Here is a 12,056-nt window from a genome sequence, read left to right as displayed (position 1 = left end):
TTCTTTGTTCGAGAAAGTCTTATTCTTTCCTTCATTTATGTTCTGCTGGCCTAGAGGTCTCAGTTAGAAAGATGGTATTACCGGGTATTGTATTCTTGAACAGTAATTGTTTTTTTCTTTTATGATTTTGAGTGTATCATCCAGCTCCTTTCTGGCTTATAGGGTTTCTGGAAAAAGAAAATCCATGGATATCTTATAGAGCGGGAGTCCCTTTTTTGTAGCCAATTGCTTTCCCTTGTTGCTTTCAAAATTCTCTCTTTGTCTAAATTTTGACAATTTGATTATAATGTATCTCAATGTGTGTCTCTGGATTTTTCCTATTTGATGTCATTTGAGCTTTCTGAATCTTGATTTCAGTTTATTTCCCCAAGATTACGAGGTTTTTTTTTCCCATGGCACCATTTCTCAGGGTGATCAGCCAGCTACCTGGTGGCAGGTTGATCACATTGGACCTCTTCATCATGTAAAGGACAGAGGTTTATCTTCACTGGAATAGATACTGGATATGGGTTTGCCTGTCCTGCCTGCAATGCTTCTGCCAAGACTACCATCTATGGACTCACGGAATGCCTTATCCACCGTCATGGTATTCCACACAGCATTGCCTCTGACCAAGGCGCTCACTTTACTGCTAAAGAAGGGCATCAGTGGGCTCATGCTCATGGAATTCACTGGTCTTACCATGTTCCCTATCATCCTGAAGCTGCTGGATTGATAGAATGGTGGAATGGCCTTTCAAAGGCACAATTACCACATCAATTAGGAGACAATACCTTGCAAGGCTGGGGCAAAGTACTCCAGAGCATACTCCTGTATGCTGTGACTCAACATCCACTATATGGTACTGTTTTTCCCATAGCCAGGATTCATGGGTCCAGGAATCAAGAGGTGGAAGTGGAAGTGGCACCACTCACTGTCACCCCTAGTGATCCACTAGCAAAACTGGTGCTTTCTGTTCCCACGACATGACATGCTGCTGGCCTAGAGGTCTTAGCTCCAGAGGGAGGAACGCTGCCACCAGGAGACACAACAATTATTCTATTAAACTGAAAGTTAAGTTGCCACCTGGACACTTTGGGCTCCTCCTGCCTTTAAGTCAACAGGCTAGGGAGGGAGGTACAGTGTTGGCTGGGGTGATTGACCCAGACTATCAAAATGAAATCAGTCTACTACTCTACAACAGAGCTAAGGAAGAGTATGCATGGGATACAGGTGATCCATTGGGGTGTCTCTTAGTATTACAATGCCCTGTGATGAGGTCAATGGGAAACTACAACAGCCCTATCCAGGCAGGACTACAAATGGTCCAGACCCTTCAGGAATGAAGGTTTGGGACATTCCTGGAAAAAAAGAATGACCTGCTGAGGTGCTTGCTGAAGGCAAAGGTGTGGGTAACACCTTCCATTGGGCACTAAGGAAGGAGAACTGTCCAGACCCCAGGCACAACTAGTGCCTAAAGAATATCTTAGTTTATAGTGTTATTGCTCAGCTGTTTCCTTTATGTAATCTTTCATATATAATCATATATTAGTTTATAGAATTAGTGCTTGAAGTATAACTTACTGCTTACATACATCTAGCATATTTAGTTCTATATAATCTTTCTATACAATCATATAGGTATTGTAGTTGGAGCTGTACCGACACATTTAGTGCTGATTTGTATAATCCTTCTATATAACCATATAGTAGTTTGCAGTAGGAGGAGTCCCTAGTCACAGAACAGAAGCAGTACAAATGCCTTTCCTCCTGATAAAGGAGTTGTAGCACCTTGCATCCAGTTCCTGTGGAAAGTAGTCCTCACGCCTGAGATCCTGGAAGTAACCGAGGGAGAAGAACCCCTCTGGTGTGACCAGTCACGGCAGCTGTACACCCTGTCAGTCTTTTCTCGCTTCTGTGCTAGCTCAAAGAATCCTCCCGTAAATATCTTGGGAAAAGAGCACAAGTCTGTCAGCTCCCACTACATTAAGCTTATAGCATCCTTCTATTAGAAATCCTTTAAAGTCTCCAGCCCCCAGATAAGAAGTGTTGCACATGATGCACACAGCCCACCTCCTTGGCTTGGTGACCTAATGAGGGTGGACCCTTTTTCTGTACATGACCCTCTACTATTGCACACGGCACAGCCCCCTGCTGCACACGACCCACCTCTCTGCCCAGGTGACATAATGGGGTGGTCCCCTCACTTGTAACTCACGTGATTATGTATGCCCTATTACTAAGCCTATAGATGATAACCTCAATCATGACCCTGCCCCCTGCTTGTACCTAATAAATACAGATGCTCTGGGGTATTTGGAGGCTGCTGCTGATCTCCGCTCACAGGTGGTGTGCCCCCCCCCCCCCGAGTCCAGATGCTCTTCACCAGTTCTTCGATGTCCTGTCTCTTTACCTCTTGGATCCTGCATCTCAGCACAGCATAAGGGACACCCCATGACCCTGTGGGGCTTCCACAGCCCTACACAAAAGGAATACAGAATGGGCAGTAGAAGTTAGTCAATACTAGCTGCAACCCCATGACAAGCTGCAGAAATGAGGACTGTAAAAGTATTAATTCTGGGTGTGTCTGTGAGTGTGTTGCCAAAGGAGATTCACATTTGAGTCCCCAGTGGGCTGGTGAAGGCAGACCCACCCTTAATCTTGTGGGCACCGTCTAATCAGCTTCCAGCGAATATAAAGCAGGCAGAAAAACGTGAAAAGGCAAGACTGGCCTAGGCTCCCAGCCTACATCTTTCTCCCATGCTGGATGCTTTCTGCCCTCAAACATCAGACTCCAAGTTCTTCCATTTTGGGACTTGGACTGGCTCTTCTTGCTCCTGAACTTGCAGACAGCCTATTGTGGGACCTTGTGATCATGTAAGTGAATACTTAATAAACTCCCCTTTACATATATATGTGTGTATTTTATATATATATATATATATATATATATATATATATATATATATATTCTTTACATGTATATATTCTATTATGTATATTCTATTTGTTCTGTCCCTCTAGAGAACCCTAACACAGATTTTGGTACCAGGAGAGGGGTGTTGTGTTGCTGAAAAGATATGCAAAAATGTGGAAGTGACTTTGGAACTGAGTAACAGGTAGAGGTTGGAACAGTTTGGAGGGCTCAGAAGAAGACAGGAAAATGTGGGAAAGTTTGGAGCTTCCTGGAGACTTGCTGAATGTCTTTGCCCAAAATGCTGATAGTAATATGTAAAAGTCCAGACTGAGGTGATCTCATATAGAAATGAGGAACTTGTTGGGAAGTGGAGCAAAGGTGAGTCTTTCTATGTTTTAGCAAAGAGACTGGTGACATTTTGCCCCTGCCCTAGAGATCTGTGTAACTTTGAACTTGAAAGAGATGATTTAGGATATCTGGTGGAAGAAATTTCTAAGCAGCAAACATTCAGGCGAGTTGGCTGCTGTTAAAGGCATTCTGTTTTATAAGGGAAGCAGAGCGTGAAAGTTTGGAAAATTTGCAGCTTGACAGTGCTGTAGAAAAGAAAAATTCCATTTTCTGAGGAGAAATTTAAGCCAGCTGCAGAAATTTGCATAAGTAATAAGGAGCCAAATGTTAATTCCCAAGACAATGGGGAAAATGTCTCCAGGGCATGTCAGAGTTCTTCAAGCAGTCCTTCTCATCACAGGCCTGGAGGCATACAAGGAAAAAATGGTTTCCTGGGCCAAGCATAGGGTCCCTGTGCTGTGTGAAGCCAAGAGACTTGGTGTCCTGCTTCCCAGCTGCCCCTAGCCATGACTAAAAGGGCCAAGGTAAAGCTCCAGTCATGGCTTCAGAGAGTGCAAGCCCCAAGCCTTGGCAGCCTGTGGGTGCACAGAAGTCAAGAACTGAAGTTTGGGAACCTCCACCTAGATTTCAGAAGATGTATGGAAACACCTGGATGCTCAGGCAAGTTTGCTGCAAGGGCAGGACCCTCATGGAGAACCTCTGCTAGGGCAGTGCAGAAGGGAAATGTGGAGTTGGAGCCCCAACACAGAGTCCCTACTGGAGCGCCACATAGTGGAGCTGTGAGAAGAGGGCCACCATCCTCCAGACCCCAGGATGGTAGATCCACTGACAGCTTGCACCGTGTGCCTAGAAAAGATGCAGACACTCAATGCCACCTCATAAAAACAGCTGGGATGGAGGCTGTACCCTGCAAAGCCACGGGGAGCAGCTTCCCAAGCTTCTTGCATCAGTGTGACCCAGATGCGAGATATGGAGCCAAAGGAAATAATATTTGACTGCCTTGCTGGATTTTGGACTTGCCTGGGGCTTGTAGCCCCTTTGTTTTGGCCAGTTTCTCCCATTTGGAATGTCTGTATTTACCCAATGCCTATACCTGCACTGTATTTAGGAAGTAACTAACTTGCTTTTGATTTCAGCGGCTTATAGGCAGAAGGGACTTGTCTTGTCTCAGATGAGACACTGGACTGTGGACTTTTGCGTTAATGCTGAAATGAGTTAAAACTTTGGGGGACTGTTGGGAAGGCATGATTGGTTTTCAAATGTGAGTACATGAGGTTTGGAGGGGCAGGGGTGGAATGATGTGGTTTGGCTGTGTCCCTACCCAAATCTCAACTTGAATTGTATCTCGCAGACTTCCCACATATTGTGGGAGGGACCCAGTGGGAAGTAATTGAATCATGGGGGCTGGTCTTTCCTGTTTTATTCTCATGGTAGTGAATAAGTCTTATGATATCTGATGGGTTTATCGGGTTTCTGTTTTTGCTTCCTCCTTACTCTTTCTTGCCGCTACCATGTAAAAAGTGCCTTTCACCCTCCACTATGATTGTGAGACCTTCCCCAGCCACATGGAACAGTAAGTCCAATTCAACCTCTTTCTTTCATAAATTGTCCGGTCTCGGATATGTCTTTATCAGCAGCATGAAAATGGACTAATACAATTCCCACCCCCCCAACCCCACTCACTCACTCACTTCCGCTCTTGCCTTGCCATGTGATCCCTGCTTGACAGCTCCACTTCACCTTCCACCATTGATGAAAGCAGTCAGTGCCATCATCAGATGCAAATGCTGGCACAATGATTCCTGTACAGCCTGCAGAACCATCAGCCAAATAAACCTCTTTTCTTTACAAATTACTCAGCCTCAGCTATTCCTTTGTAGCAACACTAAATGGACTAAGACAATTGAGATAAAAACTTTAAGCACCAGCCAGCAGATATGGGTATGAGTTTTCTTTCCCACTGAACCTACCAAATGCCCTAAAAACAATGTCCAATATTCCCAGTCTGTATTCCACATCCATTCCCAATCTGTAAACTACATCTATTCCTTATGTGGTGCCCCTAGTTCCAAACTACTCCTCCTCCTGCTGTAGCCCCCATCCCTGCTCCATTTGAAGTAGCCAACCGGAATCAGCTTAGAGTGTGCAGTCTGACCCCAGCCAATGGGGACTGGACACAGTAGCAGGGACTGACTGCATTAAGGATAAAAACCTCTTCCCTCCTTTGTTTGGTGTGCTCTTGCAGTGACTGGAAGAATGAGCAGCACCCTTCTGCAGAAGTATATTTGTTTTGCTGAGAAATCCTTTAATGGAGTGGTCATTTTATTTGGAACTCTGAGCTCTTATTTCCAACAATGCTTTTGCAAATGGTGTTATTTGATTGCAATTTCCAATCCTTGCTGTTAGTTAATAAAAACACAATTTATTTCTGTATATTTTACTTTATGTGACCTTGATAAACTCACTTATTAATGCAAGTAACATAGTTAACCTTGAGATAGTGAGATTTTCCTGGTAAGCCTGATCTAAGTGCACAAACTCTTTTAAAAGGAGAGTTTTTGCTCCAGTTTCAAAATGGCACTGTAGACTAGAAGCAAGCTGGTTTCACTGTATCCCACAGAAAACCAAAAACAAATATACAGCACCAAGATTATCACCAGAAATATCCCAGAACTCAAATATAAAGATGAGACCTTTCCAGAGCCACAGAGAAGTGAAAACACTGAGTACTTGGCAAGAGCAAAAAAAAAAAAAAAATCTGGCAGTCCCACCCAGGGCAAAACTGCCCTTGAACCGGCCAAACTGCTGCATGCCCTCATCAAAGTGGGAGAGGCCCTCAAGCCTCTGAGTAGCTAACATACTTCCAGGCCAGTGAAGTGGCTATGTGCCTGTATTCAGGGCCTGAGTAATGGTTTTGAGGTGCCCTGTCCCCTGCAGACAAGGCCCTGACTTGCCCAATGACCCTTTGTCCACAATCAGATGCTGAAAAAAATCGGGCTGCCATTAGCAAAAACACCCCCAGAACAACCAAGCAGTGTGTGCCCTGGGACTGAGAAACAGCTCCACTGGCCACCCCTGGTGGACTAATCCCCAGTCCAGCTGAGCAGATGCATACTCACATCCCAGGTCCAAGAAACAGCCTGGTGGCCCACCCCCAGCAGACACACACTCAGGCCAGCTGAGCAGTCATGCAGCTGTGTCCTGGGTCTGAGAAAGAGCTCCATAGGCTGCCTGCAGCAGACACACCTCCAGGCCAGCCAAGAAACCCTATGTCTGCATACCAGGTCTGAGAAACAGCCCTGCGGGCTACCCATGGTGAGTATGCCCACAAGGTGGCCAAGTATCTATGGTCATGCTCCTGGCCAGTGTAGCAGCCCAGTGCTCCCAACCCCAGTGGCCCAAGACCTCAAGTTGACCAGCACCTAGTGTGTATACATACACACCCCAATCTGAGAAACAGCCTGGTAAGCCTGACATAAGCACACAAGCTCTTTGAAAAGGAGAGGCAAGCTGCACCACCAGTGCCCAAGACTCTCTCAGACTAGGCCACTGAGAAACTTGAAAGCACCACTAATGTAGATTACAGCTGGAAAAAAGTACACAGAGATGACATTACTGGATCCATCTAGAACCCAGGACAATGCAACCTATTGAACTGACACCCTAAGATCCATTCATATGAATGAGTCTTTCCCTCCAAAACTAACTCCATACAAGCAAAAGAGGCGATTTTTTTTGCCAATAGATGTTTAGAAATCAGCATAGAGACACATCAACACATTAACCATGAAAAAGCAGGGGAACATGTCACCTGGAAAGAAAAATAATAATTCTCCAGTAACAGATCCCAATCATAAGGAAATATATTAAATGTCAGAAAAATAATTCAAAATAATAATCTTAAGGAAACTAAGTGAGTTACAAGAGAATACAGATAGAACATTCAATGAAATTAGAAAATAATTTATGATTTGACTAAGAAATTTAACAAAATGGTAGATATCATTAAAAAGAGCCAAATAGAAATCCTAAAGCTGATGAATTCAATGAATGAAATTTAAAAATACAATCAAGGGCTTCAACCACAGATTAAACAAAGGAGAAGAAAGAATTTCTGAACTTGAAGATAGGTCTTTTGAAATAATACAGGCAGACAAACAAAAAAAAAATTTTAATAACAAAGCCTGCAGGATTTATGGGACACCATTAAGCAAACAAATATTATGGACATTCCAGGAGGAGAAAAGAAGGAAAATGAAAAACACGTTTAATGAAATAACAGCAGAAAAACCCCAAGTCTTGGGATAGAGATGAACATCCAAGCTCAGGAAGCCAAGAATCCCAAATAGATTCAGCCCAAACAGGTCCTCTCCAAGGCACATTATAGTCAACCTGCCAAAAGTCAAACATAAAGAATTTCTAAAGTAGCAAGAGAAAAGCATAAAGTCAGATATAAGGGAATCCCAATTTGATTAACAGCTGATTTCTGAGCAGAAACCTTACAAGTCAAGAGAATGAGATGATATAGTCAAAGTAAGGAAAGAAATTTTTTAAACCTGTCAATCAAGAATATCATACCCAGTAAATCTATCCTTCCAGAATGGAGGAGAAATAATTTTTCTTGAGAAGGAAAAACTAAGTGAATTCATCATCCCTAGACCAGTCTTACAGGAAATGCTCAAGGGAACCTTACATTTGGAAGTGAAAAGACAGTTGCCAGTCTTGAAAATATGCAAGACTATAAAACTGGTATACAAAGGAGAAAGAGGAATCAACCCTTATCACTACAGAAAATCACCAAACTGCAAAAATAAATAATAGCAGATGAAGCAAGGACCAAAAATATACAAAGCAATCAGAAAGCAATCAATAAAATGGCAGAAGTAAATTGCCACCTATCAGTAACAACTTTGAATGTAAATAGATTAAATTGCCCAGTTAAAAGGTATAGACAGGCTGAAGGATTTTAAAAAACAAACAAGACCCAACTATATTCGCCTTACGTGCAAGACACAGAAAGACTGAAAGTGAAGAAAGGAATGGAAAAATATTTCAAGCAAATGAAAGCCAAAACAAGCAGGAGTACCTGTACTTATATTAGAAAATACAGACTTCAAGCTAAAAACTGTAAAAAGATACAAAGAATGACATTATATAATAATAAAGGGATCAACTCAGCAAGAGAACATAACAATTGTAAATATATATGCATCCAACACTAGAGCACCCAGATATATACAGCAAATATCACTGGATCTAAAGTGAGAGGTAGACTGCACTGCAATAATAGTTGGGGACTTCAACACCCCACTGTCTGCATTGGACAGATCATCTAGATAGAAAATCAACAAACATTGACTCTAAATTGCATCGTAGAACAATTGACCTGTTAGACATTTACAGAACATTTCACCCAATGGCTACATAAGACACATTCTTTTCATCAGTACATGGAACATTTTCCAGGATTGATCATATGCTAGGATATAAAACAGGTCTCAACAAATTTTTTAAATCAAAATTATATCAGGTATCTGATCACAATGGAATAAAAGTAGATAACAATAACGAGAAAAACATTCAAAACTATAAAAACACGTAGAAATTAAACAGCATAATCCTGAACAAACAATGGCTGAAGGAAGAAATTAAGAATGAAATTTTAATACTTCTTGAAACAAATGAATATAGAAACACAATGGAAAAGCAGTGTTAACAGGCAAGTTTACAGCAATAAATGCCTATATTAAAAAAAAAAACTAGAAAGATTTCAAATAACTTAATGATGCACCTCAAGGAACTAGAAAAGCAAAAACAAACAAAACCCAAAATTAGCAGAAGAAAAGAAATAGTAAAGATCAGAGCAGAAATAAACAAAATTAAATAAAAACACAATACAAAAGAACAAAAAAATCCAAAAAATTGGTTTATTGAAAAGAAAAAAATTGATGTAAACTGTTAGCTAGACTAACTTAAAAAAAAAAGAGAGAGAGAAGACCCAATTAAATAACATCAGCACTGAAAAAGGAGAAATCACAATGGATATCACAGAAGTATCAAGTATCATTAGAGACTACTATGAACAACCATAGAAACTGATAAATTGCTGGACACATACAACTTACCAAGATTGAATAGGAAACTATTCTGGACACATACAACTTAAAACTACTGAATAGGAAACTACTCTGGACACATACAACCTACCAAGAAGAAATAGGAAACCTGAATAGACCAAGACAAGTAACAAGATTGAATCACTAATAAAAAGTCCTTCAACAAAGAAAACTTCAGGACTGGATGGCTTCATGCTGAATCCTATCGAATTTTTAAAGATTAATTAATACTGCTTCCTCTTAAGCTATTCCAAAAGATTGAAGCAGAGGGAATTCTTCCTAATTCATTTTTTAAGACCAAAATAACTTTGATACCAAAACCAAATAAGAACAAAACAACAGCCAAAAGAAGACTACAGGCCAATGTCTCTTGTGTATATAGATGCAAAAAATCCTCAACAAAATACCAGCAAACCGAATTTAACAACACATCAAAAAATAATATCCATGATCAAGTGGGCTATATCCCAGGAATACAAGAATAGTTCAACATACACAACTCAACAAACATCATACACACATCAGTAGAATGAAGGGGGAAAAAATGTGATCATCTCAACAGATGCAGAAAAATGTTTTGATAAAATTCAACATCCCTTTATGATAAAAAAAACTCTTAATAAATTAGGTATATAATGAAAGTAATGCAACATAATAAATACCATATATGACAAACCCATAGTTAATGTCTAACTGAATGAAGAAAAGTTGGGGACATCCTTGTTTCCGTTTTTAGAGGAAAAGAAAGCTCTAACTGTTAGAACTGATACATTTAGTAAAGTTACAGGATTCTAATAGACAAAAATCAGTAGCATTTCTATACATGACGATACAGCTTAGATATCTGTCCCCTCCAGATCTCAGGTTGAAATTTGTTCCCCAATGTTTGAGGTGGGGCCTAATGGGAGTTGTTTGGAGCATGGAGGCAGATCCCTAATGAATGTCTTGGTGCCATCTTCATGGTAATGAGCAAGAACTGATTGTTTTTTTTTAAAGCCTGGCAACTTCCTTCCATCTTTCTCTCTCCCTTCCCCTCACCATGTGAGGCAGCTCCCTCTTGCCATCTGCCATGAGTGGAAGCTTTGGGGCCCTCACCAGAAGGGCGAACCATGGTTCCATGCTTCTGTTACAGCCTGCAGAACTATGAGCCAAATAAACCTCATTTCTTCACAAATTGCCCAGCCTCAGGTATTCCTTTATAGCAACACAAATGGATTAAGGCACATGAACAATGAACTAGCTGAAAAAGAAATCAAGAAGGCAATTCCATTTACAATAGATAAAAACAACAACAAAAAAAAACAGTGCCTAGGAATAAATTTAGCTAAGGAAGTAAAAGATATCTCTACGAGGAAAACCACAAATTACTGATGAAAGAAACTGAAGAGGACACAAATAGAGACATATCTCATGCTCACGGATGGGGGTATAGTGTTAAAATGACAATACTACCCAAAGCAATCTACATATTTAATGCTATCTGTATCAAAATACCAATGACATTTCTTACATAAATAGAAAAAAAATCATAAAATTTGTATGGAACCGCAAAAGACCCCAAATAGTCAAAGCAATCCTGAGCAAAAAGAACAAAGCTGGAGTTATCATCACATTAGCAGACCTCAAAATACACTACAAAGCTGCAGTAACCAAAACAGCAACAGCATGGTACTGGCATAGAAATAGATACATAGACCAACGGAACAGAACGGAGAACCCAGAAATTAATCCACATATCTACAGCCAACTGATTTTTTGTGAAAGTGCCAAGAATATTCACTGAGGAAAGGACAATCTCTTTAATAAATGGTACTAGAAAAACTAGATATTCACATGCAGAAAAATGAAACTAGACCCCTTTCCACCCTATACCCAAATAAATTCAAAATGGACCGAAGATCTAAATGTAGACCTAAAACTATAAAATGGTTTGAAGAAAACATAGACTAAATACTTCAGAACATTGGCCTGAAAAAAAGATTTTATGAATAAGACCTTAAAAGCACAAGCAACAAAAGCAAAAATTAACAAATACTGTTATGTCAAACTAAAAGATTTCTACATGGTGAAGGAAACAAAAGAGTGATAAGATAACCTATAGAATGGGAGAAAACCATTGGATGGTTGGATGATTGCAAACCAATCATCCAACAAGTGATAAATATCCAGAATATAAAAGAAGCTGAAACATCTCAATAGAAAAAAAAAAAAAGATTTAAAAATGGGCAAATGATCTGAATAGACATTTCTCAAAAGAAGACATGCAAATAGACAACAGGTATGTGAAAAAATACTCAACATCACAAATCATCACGGAAACACAAACCAAAACCACGAGATGTCATCTCACCCTCGTTAGGATAAATATTGTCAAAAAGACAAAAAAATAACAAATTGTGGCGAGAATGCAGATAAAAGGGAACTCTCGTGCACTGTTAGTGGATATGTAAATTAGTACAGCCATCATGGGAAATTATGGAGGGTTCTCAAAAAGCTAAAAATAGAACTACTATATGATCCAGCAATCCCACTACTAGGTATTTATCCAAAGGAAAAGAAATCAGTACATCAAAGGGATACCTGCACCCCCATGTTTATTGCAGCACTATTCACAATAGCCAAGATATGGAATCAACCTAAGTGTCCATCAACAGACGAAGGGATAAAGAAAATGTGGTATATATACACAATGGAAT

Source organism: Saimiri boliviensis, chromosome 12 (assembly GCF_048565385.1).
Source record: "Saimiri boliviensis isolate mSaiBol1 chromosome 12, mSaiBol1.pri, whole genome shotgun sequence".
Taxonomy (NCBI): Eukaryota; Metazoa; Chordata; class Mammalia; order Primates; family Cebidae; genus Saimiri; species Saimiri boliviensis.
This window is presented reverse-complemented; position numbering follows the sequence as displayed.